General features: G+C 40.3%; 1 protein-coding gene across 3 annotated transcripts in view; it reads right to left on the bottom strand.

The window, feature by feature from the left end:
* Positions 1 to 13467, bottom strand: part of Sphkap (SPHK1 interactor, AKAP domain containing) — a 140504-nt gene that overhangs the window by 85208 nt on the left and 41829 nt on the right. The gene's annotated exons all lie outside the window — the stretch shown is intronic.

The following is a 13467-nucleotide window of genomic DNA, read 5'->3' on the forward strand; positions in this document are numbered from 1 at the left end:
TACAAACAAACATTGGACGAGGGTGGGGACCTTTATGGGAGACTTAGGGGAAGAATTGAATGCCCTCAAGGAGATGGCAACCCCACAGGATGAACAGCAGTGTCAACTAACCAGGATAGGCGGAGGAACTCTGTGAGGAGGGGACAGGAATGGGGGGACAGTGTTTAGGATGTGATTAATTAATTAATTAAAAAATAAATTACTGAAAGAAAAAAGAGAAGCATGACATAGTCATACACTGTGTACTCAGCAGCACGAGGGAGATTGAGGTAGGAGGATCTGAAGTGCAAGGGCATCCTGGTCAAGGTGAGGCGCTGTGGCAAAATATACTAAAATATGCACAAAAACCCAACTGCATCTATGGAAGACACTCCCGAGAATGTGAAGGAATGTTTGAGGAATGTCAAACATCCAAGAATGAAGTGGCTGGTTTTATCTGGGGTCAAGAGGTGACAAAAGCCCTCTTACTTGATGGCTGTGTTGCAAGGCGAGTTTGAGTTGTGTAGAGATTATTTGGAAAGTTGGAAACTCTCCAGACCGACTTTCCCTCTGTGCTCATAAGTACTTCTTAGAGGAATACTGTTCCTCCTCCCAGCAATCTTTCTCTTTGCAGAGCCCAGGGCCTCATGGGGTTTAATTATCACCTGAAAAAAAATGACATAGCCCTCTCTCCTGATTCAGTTTTGACCCTTCCCGGGAGCCTGCTTCTTTCCTGATTTCTAGTGGGTGGTTATGACACTTGGGTCTGCTGTTGTCTTCTTGATGCCTGTGTCTATATACAAACTCCCTCCTTCTCCAGTTGAAACCCTAAAGGAAATTTGACTCCTAGCCCAGAAGGGATGCTAACTTTCCCCATTTTGTTGGTTTGCTGGTTCTGTGCCAGCTGGAATACCTCTTTGCCTGTTTCTATTCCCAATGTCTGCTCTACAAAGTTTGTTTTTTTCTTTCACACATTAAACATTAGCAAAGCTTTTAATGTGCATGTGATGGATTGTTCTCTGGGTAGCGTATCGTGCATAGCATAGAAAAGACCTTTATATTTATGGAGGGAAAACAAGAAACAAAGGAGCATGGAATATGTAACCGCAAACAATGGTTCATATGACAGAGAAATCCATGTGATGCTATGATAAAGAATGTAAGGGTTAAATGTTTCTATCACCTGATGTTTGCATCCCTCTAAACTTACATGTTGGAATCAAACCCCTGATACGTTTCCATTAAAGATGTTGTTAGGAATGATGGATGAGCTGGGCTTGATCCTTATCAAGAGGATCAGCATCTTTCTTAAAGAGGCTCCATAATCCCTTTCATCCTCCATGGAGTACAGAGACATCACTTTGTTCATGATAAAGAATAGGCCCCAATCTGCACCATGGACTTTCCAACATCCAGGACTGTGAGTAGCACCGCTTAGACAGGAACGTTAAGTGGTAGGGAGAGTCAGGAACCTGAAGAATCCTAACCAATCACGTTGTAATTGTTTTCCCCCTCTTATCCCCTTTGTCCCTCAATGTCCACAATTTACCAAAAGCAAGATGGAGGAATGTGCTTTGAAGACACACCCAGCTTCAAGTCCCAATTTGTGCCCCTATTTTCCAAATGCTGAAATCGTACATTTCCACCCAGACTCGGCCCTCGAGACTTCATCTTATTTTCACTTCTAGAACCTTGCCTTCTCCAGGATGTCACATGTATCTCGTAGTGTAGACTTTTCTGTGACGAGCTCATCGGACTTGAAGTTCATTGTGCTGCTGGGTGTGGTTAGCGGTTTGTTTCACTGTCCAGCAGTGTTCGAGTATTTGTTTCTGGCTATACCGAGTTGTTTTTTTAATGTCTATTTATAATTAGAAAGACACCTGGTTTGTTTATATCTCTGGGTAGATACAAATAAAGCTGTTGTGAATATTTACACAAGTGTTTGGTTTAACGTTTTTATTGGGGAGGAGGTTCTGGGTAAATGCACTCAAGAATAAGCACTACTAAATATTGAGGTAAATTTATATGGATCTAGTGAGCATTTATATAAGTTTATCGATTTCAATTTCCACTGGCAATAAAGCAAAATGCAAATTGATCCGTTTATGCCAGCACTTGGTATTATCTGGCATTAATATTATATATCTGGTATTAGCACATGGCATATTAGAAATAATATAAATAAATATTATTTTTTTTAAATTTATTTTACTATTTATTACAGTTACCTAGCAGTTTTCATTATGCTTTATTTTCCTCTTAGTGTCAAGTGACTTGTCTCCTTATAAAGTTGTTTGTGAAACTAACTTAACTTGGGCTCCATGGCAGCTGTGGATTATGAAGCAGAAATCTCAATGCCAGGTGTGGGCTATCACTTTCTTTTGTAAGATGTTGGTTAGGGAGGCTCTAATGGCCTCCAAAATGACACAGGCCTCTGCCATTCTTCTTGGATGCCCACCAGAACTCGCTGATAAGAACTTATTGTTAACTCCACCGTACACCTTGATCACATTACGGAGAAGTTAAGGTAGATCTGAACCGGAAACTTTCTCTCTAGCTTTTACAGTGCTGGAAAGCGCTATGCAAGTTTCTGAGGGAGAAAAAAGTACCATTATCTTTTACGTAGCCAGCTCTGAAACCTACCAAACGCAATACCATGTAAGCACTTGGTCAATAGTGGCGTAACTGTTGAAGGAGTAACCAGCTACTTTATGATTGAATATGATTGAACTCAAAACCACATGATACGATCTACACCTATGATGGTCAAAGACCTGTGATGGAGGAGGTCACAGACTCTAACAAAGGAGCAGAGTCTTCCTGAAATAATGCCAAATTATCTTCTAAACATTTATTCTTAACATTGATATAATTAATTAATTAATTGTTTGTTTATGCATGTGCCTGCATGTGTGTTCATGTGCACATGTGCATGTGTGTTTGTGAGTGTGTATATGTTTGCTATGTTAGGGGACAACTGAATGCAATTAGATTTCTTCTTCTACCGTAGGAGTCCAGAGATAAAGTGTAGGTCAACATGCTTAGAAGTAAATGTTTTTATCCATTGAGCCCTCTCACTGGCCTCAATGTTTATGTTTATACCAATAGATAAATACCACTCCCAGCATCCATCAGAATAGCTTCTTTCTAGTGAATGGTGGTGAATGCAAATCCTCAGGATGCTCAAGATGCTGAGGATAAGTGAAGGTTGAGTGTTCAACTCGAAACAAGGCAGTTATCCCAGCTACCTCAAGGTTCAGGGAACCATCAAGAAGAGGTGATGGAAAGAATCCAATTGCCAGAATATACAGAGATAGGCTGCCAAGCGCCATTTCCCATTGCAATTGTGAACTCACAGCAGCTGCCTGTCCTGGGTCTGCACAAGAATGGGTGTGTCCACAGTGAGGCATGGGTGAGGGAAGGACTCCTGGGGCCCTACCATTCACCAGTGTGATGATGGCTGCTGGTAAAGAAGAGGCAGGAATTGCCTTCACTTGTATATACACTGGTGAAAACACTGGGCTTCTATAGAAAGCCCTAATCCATAGTCACACACATAGCCTTGTTCAAGTAAGGCAAAACAAAAGGACATGAGTTGGGGAAAGGACTTTTAGGGAGGGGGTGACTGACTGATAGGGGTGGAAAAGGGTTAATAAAGAATTGGAGAATGATTAGGATGTAATACTAATACATATGTAAGAAATTGTGAAATAATGTATATCATCAATAAAACATATTGAAAATAACTTATTGGACTCTATATTTGCTATTAAGTTTTGGTGCCATTATAAGGGAAGGAGATGTAATCCATGCTAGATTTTTTTTTTTTTTACAAACTTTCACATACTCAGCTAATTGTTATAACCTTGCTGTTTTCCCACTATGTTTTGTTTATTTAACTGGGGAATCAGTGGGCAAAATAAGAATAGCGTTACATATAGAGTCTTGCTTCATTCTATTGTGGCAGAAAAGGAAGGGATAATTGATAAGCATAAATGTCAGATAAACAAACCCTACAGGAAGCATCTATACCAGAGGAAGACTTTAAAGAAGTAAGATGCTATTTTGGAAAGTGTCTCTTGGCAGGCTTCTCTAACACTACGCTGAAAGAATTTTGAAGGCTGTAAAGATAACATTGAACAGAGGTCTGAATGAAGTGAGATGTCAGTCACACTTCCAACCAAGGAAAGAGCAGTGGCCCAGGCAGAGGTCAAGAGCACAAACAGAGGCTCAAAGCATTTGAAGGACAGAAAGGAGCCCAAAATGGCTCAGGAAGAGACGTGATGGAAATAAAATTTCCCAGAAGTAGAAAAAGAACCTTTCATCTTTTGATAAGAAAGCATCAGTAGCTAAGCTGGAGTAGAGAATTTTCAATGTCTAGAAACACACTAAGAATATTTTTTTCTCACATTTCCTTTTACTCTAATTTTGGACGGTGTAGTCAATGGATTAACTCTTTATTGAATCATGTTTCTAACAGCTTAAATAGCTTCAAAGTCTAGCACACATGTATGAGTACACCCAGGTCTAGAATTCAGAGGATTTTGCTCAATTTCATACCGTTACGTCTGTGTTGATTTAATCTATGCCTTTGCTGACTTTCCTTCTGGAGCCTTCTGCTTTCTCCTCTTGGATAAAATATCTATCCATTATTTCAAAGGGAAATTGCACAAAGTCTATTTAGAGCATACCAAACTACTGAGCAGAAACAATGGTGTGAATAAAACTATTGTGTAGAAGAAACGGTGGCATTGAAAAACCTTTCCCACTGGATTTAACCAAATGTCAAGGTAGCAGTTTCCTTTTAATGATAATTTAACTGAATGACTGGGTTCTGGTGTGTTAGCCTCCTTTTATGATAGAGAACTGGATTCTTGCACAGGAATCATGATTATTCATGGGTTATACTTTTAATTCTTTTTGGTTGGATATAAAAGTTCTTAAATTACGCTATGGACACCTGAAAAGACTCAAATATCTTCTAACTTATTATTAGAAAACTATGTCAAGGTAAAGGAATTCTTTTAATATTTAGAATAAAACAGTTCATCAAGGAGGAGGTAGAGCCTAGACGACACCAGGTGGAAAGCATCCTCCGTGGGGAAGCCAATGCATTCTGCCCCTGCTATAGAGGGGGAATGGGAAGAGCTTCAGTAGCTCCAGATAATCGGGCAACATGGCTGACTGAAAACTGGCCTTAGCTAAGTTACTCGTTAGAGCAGGAGAGTACTTGTTTATGAAATACTTTTAGTATCAGTACTTGGTCTAATTAAGCTTGCTGCTGGTGAATATGTATGGGGTATCCTGACTTAAAATATTCTTTTCTGACAAGCATCACATAAATATGTAAGTATCTGAGTGCAACATGAAATGCTTCATGGGAAAAGGGGGTGAAATTAATGACTCCATGTACACAGCTTAGCCACTTTGTATACTAGCTTGGGCCAACATGCCCCCTCAGGTGGCAAATATGGAACAAGGCAGTTTCAGCATATCCCAGATAGCTTGTTACTATACCGTAGTTCTCAGTTACATGTATCCTGAAAGCTACAGTGTATCTCACTATTGTTCTGAGAACTGGCTAAGAAAACAGAGGACAGTTTAGGGCTTGGGAAATTCTTGGGACTGCGGGGAAGTTTCAGGCCGGATTTATCTACTTCTGTTATATCATGTTGTGGTGACCCCTAAACATACAATTATTTTCATTGCTACTTCCTAACTGTAATTTTACTACTGTTGTGAATTGATGTAAACATGTGTGTTTTGCAATGGTCTTAGTCAACCTCTGTGAAGGGCTTAATCAACCCCCAAAGGGTCATGACCCACAGGTTGAGAAACAATGACCTAGTAAATGTAGGCAAGCAAATAATCAGTCTTTCTCAGAGAGCTGTCTGAGCCAAAGGTAGAATCAAAGCATCAACTATAGCCTTCTTGTTTGAAATTGGCTGAATGGAAAACTAGGCGTTCATGGTAGCAAAAGAATGAACTGAGAAAAGATGTATGCTGTCAGGGTTGTCTGAGGAGAGAGGAGAGCACACGATAGTCTTCTAAGTGAAGTGGATTTTAGATGCACGACTGAGAGAAAAGAGAAGAGAATTCAGTGCTGGTGACAGCGAGCAGAATGGGACGACTTTTCTAAGTACCCAAACTGCAAATGCCACACTGTGTTTTCAGAATTTAAGACCCCTTCTATTCCAGGATAGAGAGATTTAGCTACAGTTGAAGGAAAGTTTATAGCAATTGCAAGTACTTGGAAAGAAAGACGTAATTCCAAAAGCATAGTATCATTCAATTTCCACAAAATATTCTAGATTATTTTGGATTTTCAGAGCCCTACTTTTTTTGGTTTAAAAGAAAGAGTTGGGCAAGATGCTTTTGGAGCTGTTCAAACAGCAGAAAAGGCACAAGAATAAGATGGGCATGTCGACTCTGAGGCATTAGATAGCAAAATCGTTGGAGGAAAAGGGGAGGAGTCCATAAAATGGGTCCTCCATCACATTGACCTTTGGATTACAGAGGTAAATCATTTCCATACTGAAAATTAAGGTACAATTAATAGTGTTAGACAGATCACCCCACAAATGGTCAGTGTTAAATTTTCCCAAGAATAAACTGGTGACTGGGCACAGGCAGCCTCTCCTCTCCAGTTCAGGCTGAACTCAACTGCTCCAATGACAAGAGAAGACACTTAGTATCGCGACCTGCTTTTACTGACAGCAGAGGAAATGAGTCCCTGCTGGAAGCCTTCACTATTTGCATTTTGTCCTCAGTGCAACCCTGGAGCTTCCTATGTGTGAATTGGATCCAGACATGCAGAAGTTTCTTTTGGGGTCAGTGAAACTGCTCCCAGAAGGAATCTTGGTGTATGCTCTTCACTTACAACGGGGCAGATTCTGGACCCATGGTTTATGTTCCCTCACTGGCCTCCATGCCCTTCTGAAGGGTCTCTACCATACCACCACTCCAGATGCTTTGGCATAAATACTCAGAGGCCATCTTCTGTGTAACCTTCACTGCCAAGCAGATTTACTAATCTTGACTTGAACACGTCTCTTCATGGTCTCTCCTCCCTTTCCACTTCTCCCACACAGGTTCTATCTCTACACATCCCACTTACGCCACCCCGTGATGACCTTGTTGGCATCCCAGAGTCAAGTAATCTTTGGCGCCAACATTGTACCTTTAGACTTTCTAACTTAGCTGTCTTTAAATATCATTTTATATGATAACTTCCCATGTCTTTTTGAAAGTTTCCATTTATGATTTATTATTTTCATGTTTTTATGTGTGCAAGTGTTTGTGCCTGTGCATGTCCGTGCACCATATGCTTTCAATGCAAGAAGTGTCCAAAAGTGGGCATTAGCTACTCTAGGACTGGTGCTACAGATGGTCCTGAGCTGCCATGGAGGAGTTGGGAGTTGAACTCGGGTCCTCTGGAAAAGCAGACAGGGCTTTTAGCTGCTGAGCTGTATCTCCGCCACACTGCCCCCATCAAGTTTCCATTTCCTTACTGCTGTAAAGTGGATAGAAAGTGGAGCATCTATCCAGCCATTTTAACAAAAAGTGATGCGGCCATTCTTTTGTATGAGATGCGGGACATAAAGACTACGAGGTGTTTCAGCATCACAGAGACCATCAGGGACTTCCAGGAACTTTACAGAACAGAAGGAGACAGTCCCTCCTTTAGACTGCAGTGCACTCTTTTTTATTTTATTTATTCTCTCATTCCCTAAGTATTTCCAATCTGAATGGGAAAAGCTATCACTAACACAGAACACCGTAACCATTCTCCACCATGTGACTATATGACTATATGTCTGGTTTGGTAAAATCATAAGCTTCTTGGAAGCAATGTGGGTTTTTGCTTCAAACAGTTCTGTCCTTAGATATGGGATGGATCATCTCAATGTGTGTTCCTCCATATATTAACTGAATTGCTCTTGTTAAATGCATGTCCTCAAAAAGATTTGACTTTAGATGTAAGACATTACAGAATGAAAGGAAACATCCAGAGGCACCTGGTTGGTCCCTCCTCAGATATACAGGAAGCACATTTAAGGGTCAGTCACAGGAAAGAATGCTTGACATTTTGAAGAGTACAGTCAGATGTCATCGGAAGATGCCATTCTGTCTCTAGGTTCCTGATGGGTTCTCTGTCAGCTGCCTTTGGTAAATCCAAATTTAAGGAGGATTACTTAACATGATATGGAGAGTTAGAAAGAGAAAGATATTTGGGGTGTCGATTTTTCTCGCAAAAGTCTTTCTTCATATCAATCCTATTTAGAAACTTGGTTCCACTCTTATCTAAAACAGTAAATCTTTGCTCCATGAAATAAAGTGAAGGGTAAGAATGTTCCATTATCATGGGACTCTGAGATGGAGTACAGCACTTTCAAGGGAAAAGGAAACATGAGAGTATTTAACATGTAAGAAATCCCATGGGATACACCCTTCAGCCTCACATCACACACAGATCCAAAACCAGGGAGGGAGCTCAAGTGCTTGCGTGGATCCCACATTCAGACAGTCACCTGATTCCACTGCTTTCTGATAATAGATCTTTGATCTTATAAGAATATGATAGGGACTTTTTGCTTCAAGTTCAATGAATATAAAATTACGATAACTTATGTAGTAGAAAATCCTTGCAAATCAGCTTATCTGGTTCTGTTTATTACGTAAGGAGTTATACCAAGAGGAGCATTAGCAGTGCTTTGAGTGAAGCTGGTCCCGGGCCACTGCGAGAGCATGATAACACTTTTTCCCACCCCCCAACTCTTCCCAGTTTTCTGCAGCATTGTGTGAGTTCAACATTTAACCTGCACAGTTTGTGAATCATGTTTTGAACATTAAAACATATCCTAGGTCTTCACGCTCACTAAATTAAGGTGGCAGGAATGAGTAACACACGCTTCTACTTTGATGGACCAATAGATTTGCTCAATTCTCCAAGCCCAGTAAGTGTCTAAGGCCATGTTCAGGCACCACGAGCTTCATTATCAATGTCAGTGAAGAGAAAGGGAGATTGCAGCTGGGAGCAGCAGCAGCAGGATTTGTCTCTGCTATATTAGGATATGTAATAGTGAGCATCTTAGCATAAATTTATCTGGGAATCCTAGCTCTTAAAAGCAGAGGTGAGGGACTGGGTACTCATTAAAAGTCCTTCTACATAAACATGGAGATATGAGCTCATTGCCCAGAATCTATATTTGAAAATAAAATCTGGGAGGACTTGGGGGAGTTGGAAGATTATAATCAAAATATACTTCCTAAGCATTTTATTAAATTAAAAACCAAAACAAGTCAGAAATTCAATATTTTCTTGTAATCCCAGGGCTGGGGAGGGGAAGACAAGCCACAGATTCTTGAGGCCTACTGGCTGGCCAGCCTAGCTTCCTTAGTGAGTTCCAGGCTAGAGAGAGAGATGGGTGGAGTCTAGTGCAGACAACTAAAACCTTCCACTCACCACACATCTCTCTTCTCTCTCTCTCTTCTCTCTCTCTCTCTCTCTCTCTCTCTCTCTCTCTCTCTCTCTCTCACACACACACACACACACACACACACACACACACACACACGCATACAACTCCCTGCACACATATAAATATGTCTGCACACACAAATGTAGCTATACACTAAGAGATATGAAACACACCCAGAGATATGAAAACATGAGAAGTGACATTTTTGCATCTAGAATTAGCATGATCATGTAGCTTATTCTGTATACAAGAGTACTTTCAAGAGCAGGGAACTTCTATCACCAAAGTTCCCATCAGTGTCTGAAACCACTAGTATGTGGTCATCTGAAATCTCTGGAAAAGCAGGCTCTCAGTGTCAAAAGTACAAATGGAGGAATTCCTCATTTGAATAATTCCATCCAAGTGTGTTTTCTAAATAGTGTTTGTTGTTGTTGTTGCAGCTGTGGCTTCCAGGGACCAGAGGAGCTGGGTGAGATTCTGAGGCTGAGGGAGTCCTTGTGAAACACATGAAAGAAGTCATCACATTGGTGCTTTTCCGTGTGTGCTTATGTGTCTAATACATCATTCTCTGATCCTTACCCATTTCTTCTACCAGATGCCTTAGCAATATGTCAGCTCTGATGAGAGGGCTTAAAGAATAGTAAGGTTGAGGCTATTACCTTTGGTGAATTTGGGAAGTCCTGGTAATTCCAATTGCCCTTATGACTTTTACTATATTCTGATTAGTGTGAGGGTTGATCCAGCTGGATGGTAAACCTTGCTTCTTCTATGATGCAATCAGCCTGTTCTTTTGATCTCTCTCTCTCTCTCTCTCTCTCTCTCTCTCTCTCTCTCTCTCTCTCTCCCTTTTGAGACAATGTCTTATTATGCATCTCAGGATGAACAAGGTATATAATCAAGGCTCACCTCAAATATTGCTTCAATCTCCCATGTGCAAGAGCTACGTTTGTACCCAAGGCATGAGCCCCAATTGTCTGCATGTGTACAATTATGAACATGAGATGCTCAGTTCCTCAGTCCCTTTATCAGTGATTAACAAGACTTGAAAAATGATACATAATCATGGAGATTAACTGGGAGTAAAGATAACAAAAGTATGACATTATTCGCTGTCTCATTGCTAAGCATCTAAGTACTGAGTATATAGGAGGGTTAAACATTGTGAATTTCTTTGGTAAGTGTGTGTCTCTAGGTGTGGGTGAATGTGTGTCAGAGCACAGTGCAAAAGTGGATGTCATAAGACAATCTTACATGTTAGTCCTTGCCTTCTGTCTTGTCTGCAACAGGTCCTCTCTGGCTGTTTACTGCTGTGTATGTTGCATGACAACTTCTGGCATCTGGAGTTTCTGGTGATTCTCCTGTTTCTGCTTCCCAACTGGAAGGAGCAGGTGACATCCCAAGTGGTTTTGCTGTTGCACTCTGAGTTTTACATGGGTTCTGGGGATCCAAACTCAGGTCCTCATGAGTTCACAGCAAGCTCTCTAACCAGTGAGCCATCTCCCCAGCCTCAATCAGCCCCCTCCCCCCCAATCATGTGTGACTGTGACTAAACACTTCCTGCCAAGCAATCATTTAAATATACATATAGAAAATATTTGAAATCGACGAGATGTACCGTGAAGATTCTTAAACTTAGAAGTCCGCAAAGGTCTTGGTTAAGTAGCCGCAGACCATTGGGTGGATATTTTGTGCCCTCATGTGGATCTTCGCCTTGTACTGGGCCTAAGTCTGATGTACTTGACTGCAAGTCAGATGTATTTCCCCATAGGAACCGTTGCCTCCTGGGTTCTCTCTTATCTCCTGCTTCTTCATTGCATCTTATTGAAAGTAGAGTTCCTCTCATATAATTTATCCCAAGTATGGCTTCCCCCTCCCCCCACTCCTTCTAGTTCCTCCCCACCTCGCCTCCCATCTGGACTCCCTCCTTCCATGTCTCTCATTAGAAAACAAGCAGGCTTGCAGAGAAGACTTCTTTCTCACCTATGTTAGGCTGTCTTGAGAGAAGACTATAATTAACTTGTGAATTCCTGCTTTTCTTTCCACACGAGAAAACAGAATTATCTGTTAAACTAGATCCCACATTTTCCTGTTAAGGGTGGTTTGGGACCCATCTTTGTGTCCACCCTCATGATCTAAGTGGCTGTAGACATATTTAAGTTGAACCTTGTGAATTTGCCTACATTGGGCACTTTGGGATTGCAATAAAAGATGATTTCATATGAGTAAGCCTACTAAAAATTGTTCAGAAACAATTGTAGAATGAATGAGGTTATTTTTGAAACTTTTAAATCTTATATGTATGTAAATCTATGTATGTACATATATGTTTTTATGCACAGATTCACATGGGTATACAGAAATACTACATATGTGTGATGATAAAATCTTTTAGAAGGGAGTTTAATTTGTTTTCATCGAGGCATTATCTTGCTACATAACCAATTGGATTAACATTGCTATGTTACTCAGGCTCTCGGCATCACTCCTGACTAGTTTTATTTTATTTTATTTTTTGAGTAAACACCCAGCTTCTACAAGGTGTCAGTTCAGTAGTTTCCAGACATACATTTCTAAAAGAGAAGGGAGCATGGCCACCTTTCCCCCACCCCACAGGAATAGCAGTAACTAAGCTAACATCATGAATTACTCTTTCATTATTAAGTTATTTTTCTGGGACTGTACACTCTTTGATAAAATTATCCCGTCTAATAACATTAGTAGGAGGTAATCTTTCTTTTTGGGTGTTTACAGTATGCCAGACATTGTCCTCAGCACTTGACGTCTGTTGCCTCTTTCTGGTCTTATCTCAATCCTTTGAGGTAATATTATTATCTTCATTTTTCAGATAAGGAAATTGAGACATCCAGAGCTAATCATTTGCTGCAAATCACACAATTCACAATGAACGAGGAGATGCCTGTCAGATCCAAGCATTGTGGCTTCAGTCCTTGCAAATACCTCATAGAATCCCACCAAGAGAAATGTCCGTACCTTAGAAATTAGAATGCATTGGAAAATCCGCTGGCTCTGTGAAGTGCATAGTATCTGGTAAGTACTGTACAATTTGAAGTCATGACCTTGGAAATGTAATGTTTGAGGGTTGCAGCTTGCTCCTCTTATAAAAAACTCAAAAATAATTTTGAGAAGTATGAGCTCATCTCAGTATCCTACACTAATAATCGGGACTAAAAGCATCAATTCCCCTGTAGATAATGCATAGCAGAAAATAATAATATTAATTAAATAAATAATCTTAATCAATAATTAAATAATATTAATTAAATAATAATACAATATAAATAGGTTTTAATTAAATAGATTTATTCACTATTTTGTGAATATATAATATATATAATATTATAGTGTATATTATATATACATATATATATGTTGCAATGAATGAAATAACCCAGTGTGGTATCCTTTAAGTATGAATGAGAAGCACCCCACTGTCCTGCATAAATCAGCATTAAAATAGTGACAAAATATCAAGGGGTGGGGGAAGTCAGGGTCTTAGATATTTTGCTTTAAGTTTGGGGCCTTAGTTGGACTGACAGAATAAAAAAAAGATAGGGTTGTTAAACTGGGTCATTTTATGTTTCCCAAAAAAACTATTTTCTGCAAGTATCATGAAGCAAGATTGCAGTTGTCCCTCCAAGATCTTAGAAAATGCTGTTCTGCTTCTAACGTAAGCCAAGCACACCTCGCTCAAGGGGAAGCCGTGCTCTACCCTTTCTTCAATATGATACAGCTGAGAACAGTAGGTGAAGCCATTGGAAACCCGGGAAGACTGCCCATATGCAAGCGGCCGTTCTCTATGGATACCACTGGGCCCAAGTCCTGAAGAGCAGGTGAGATTGGGTTTGGCAATGAGGCTTACCAATTTCAAGTTAGACTTTGGGCATTGTTCAGTTATACCATTTATATGAATTGCATTCAAAAAGGGGTCATCAAAGCACACTTGGGACAGCACAGCATGTGCCATTCTATCGTTCCCGTTGTTTCT

Source organism: Rattus rattus, chromosome 4, assembly GCF_011064425.1.
Source record: "Rattus rattus isolate New Zealand chromosome 4, Rrattus_CSIRO_v1, whole genome shotgun sequence".
Lineage (NCBI taxonomy): Eukaryota > Metazoa > Chordata > Mammalia > Rodentia > Muridae > Rattus > Rattus rattus.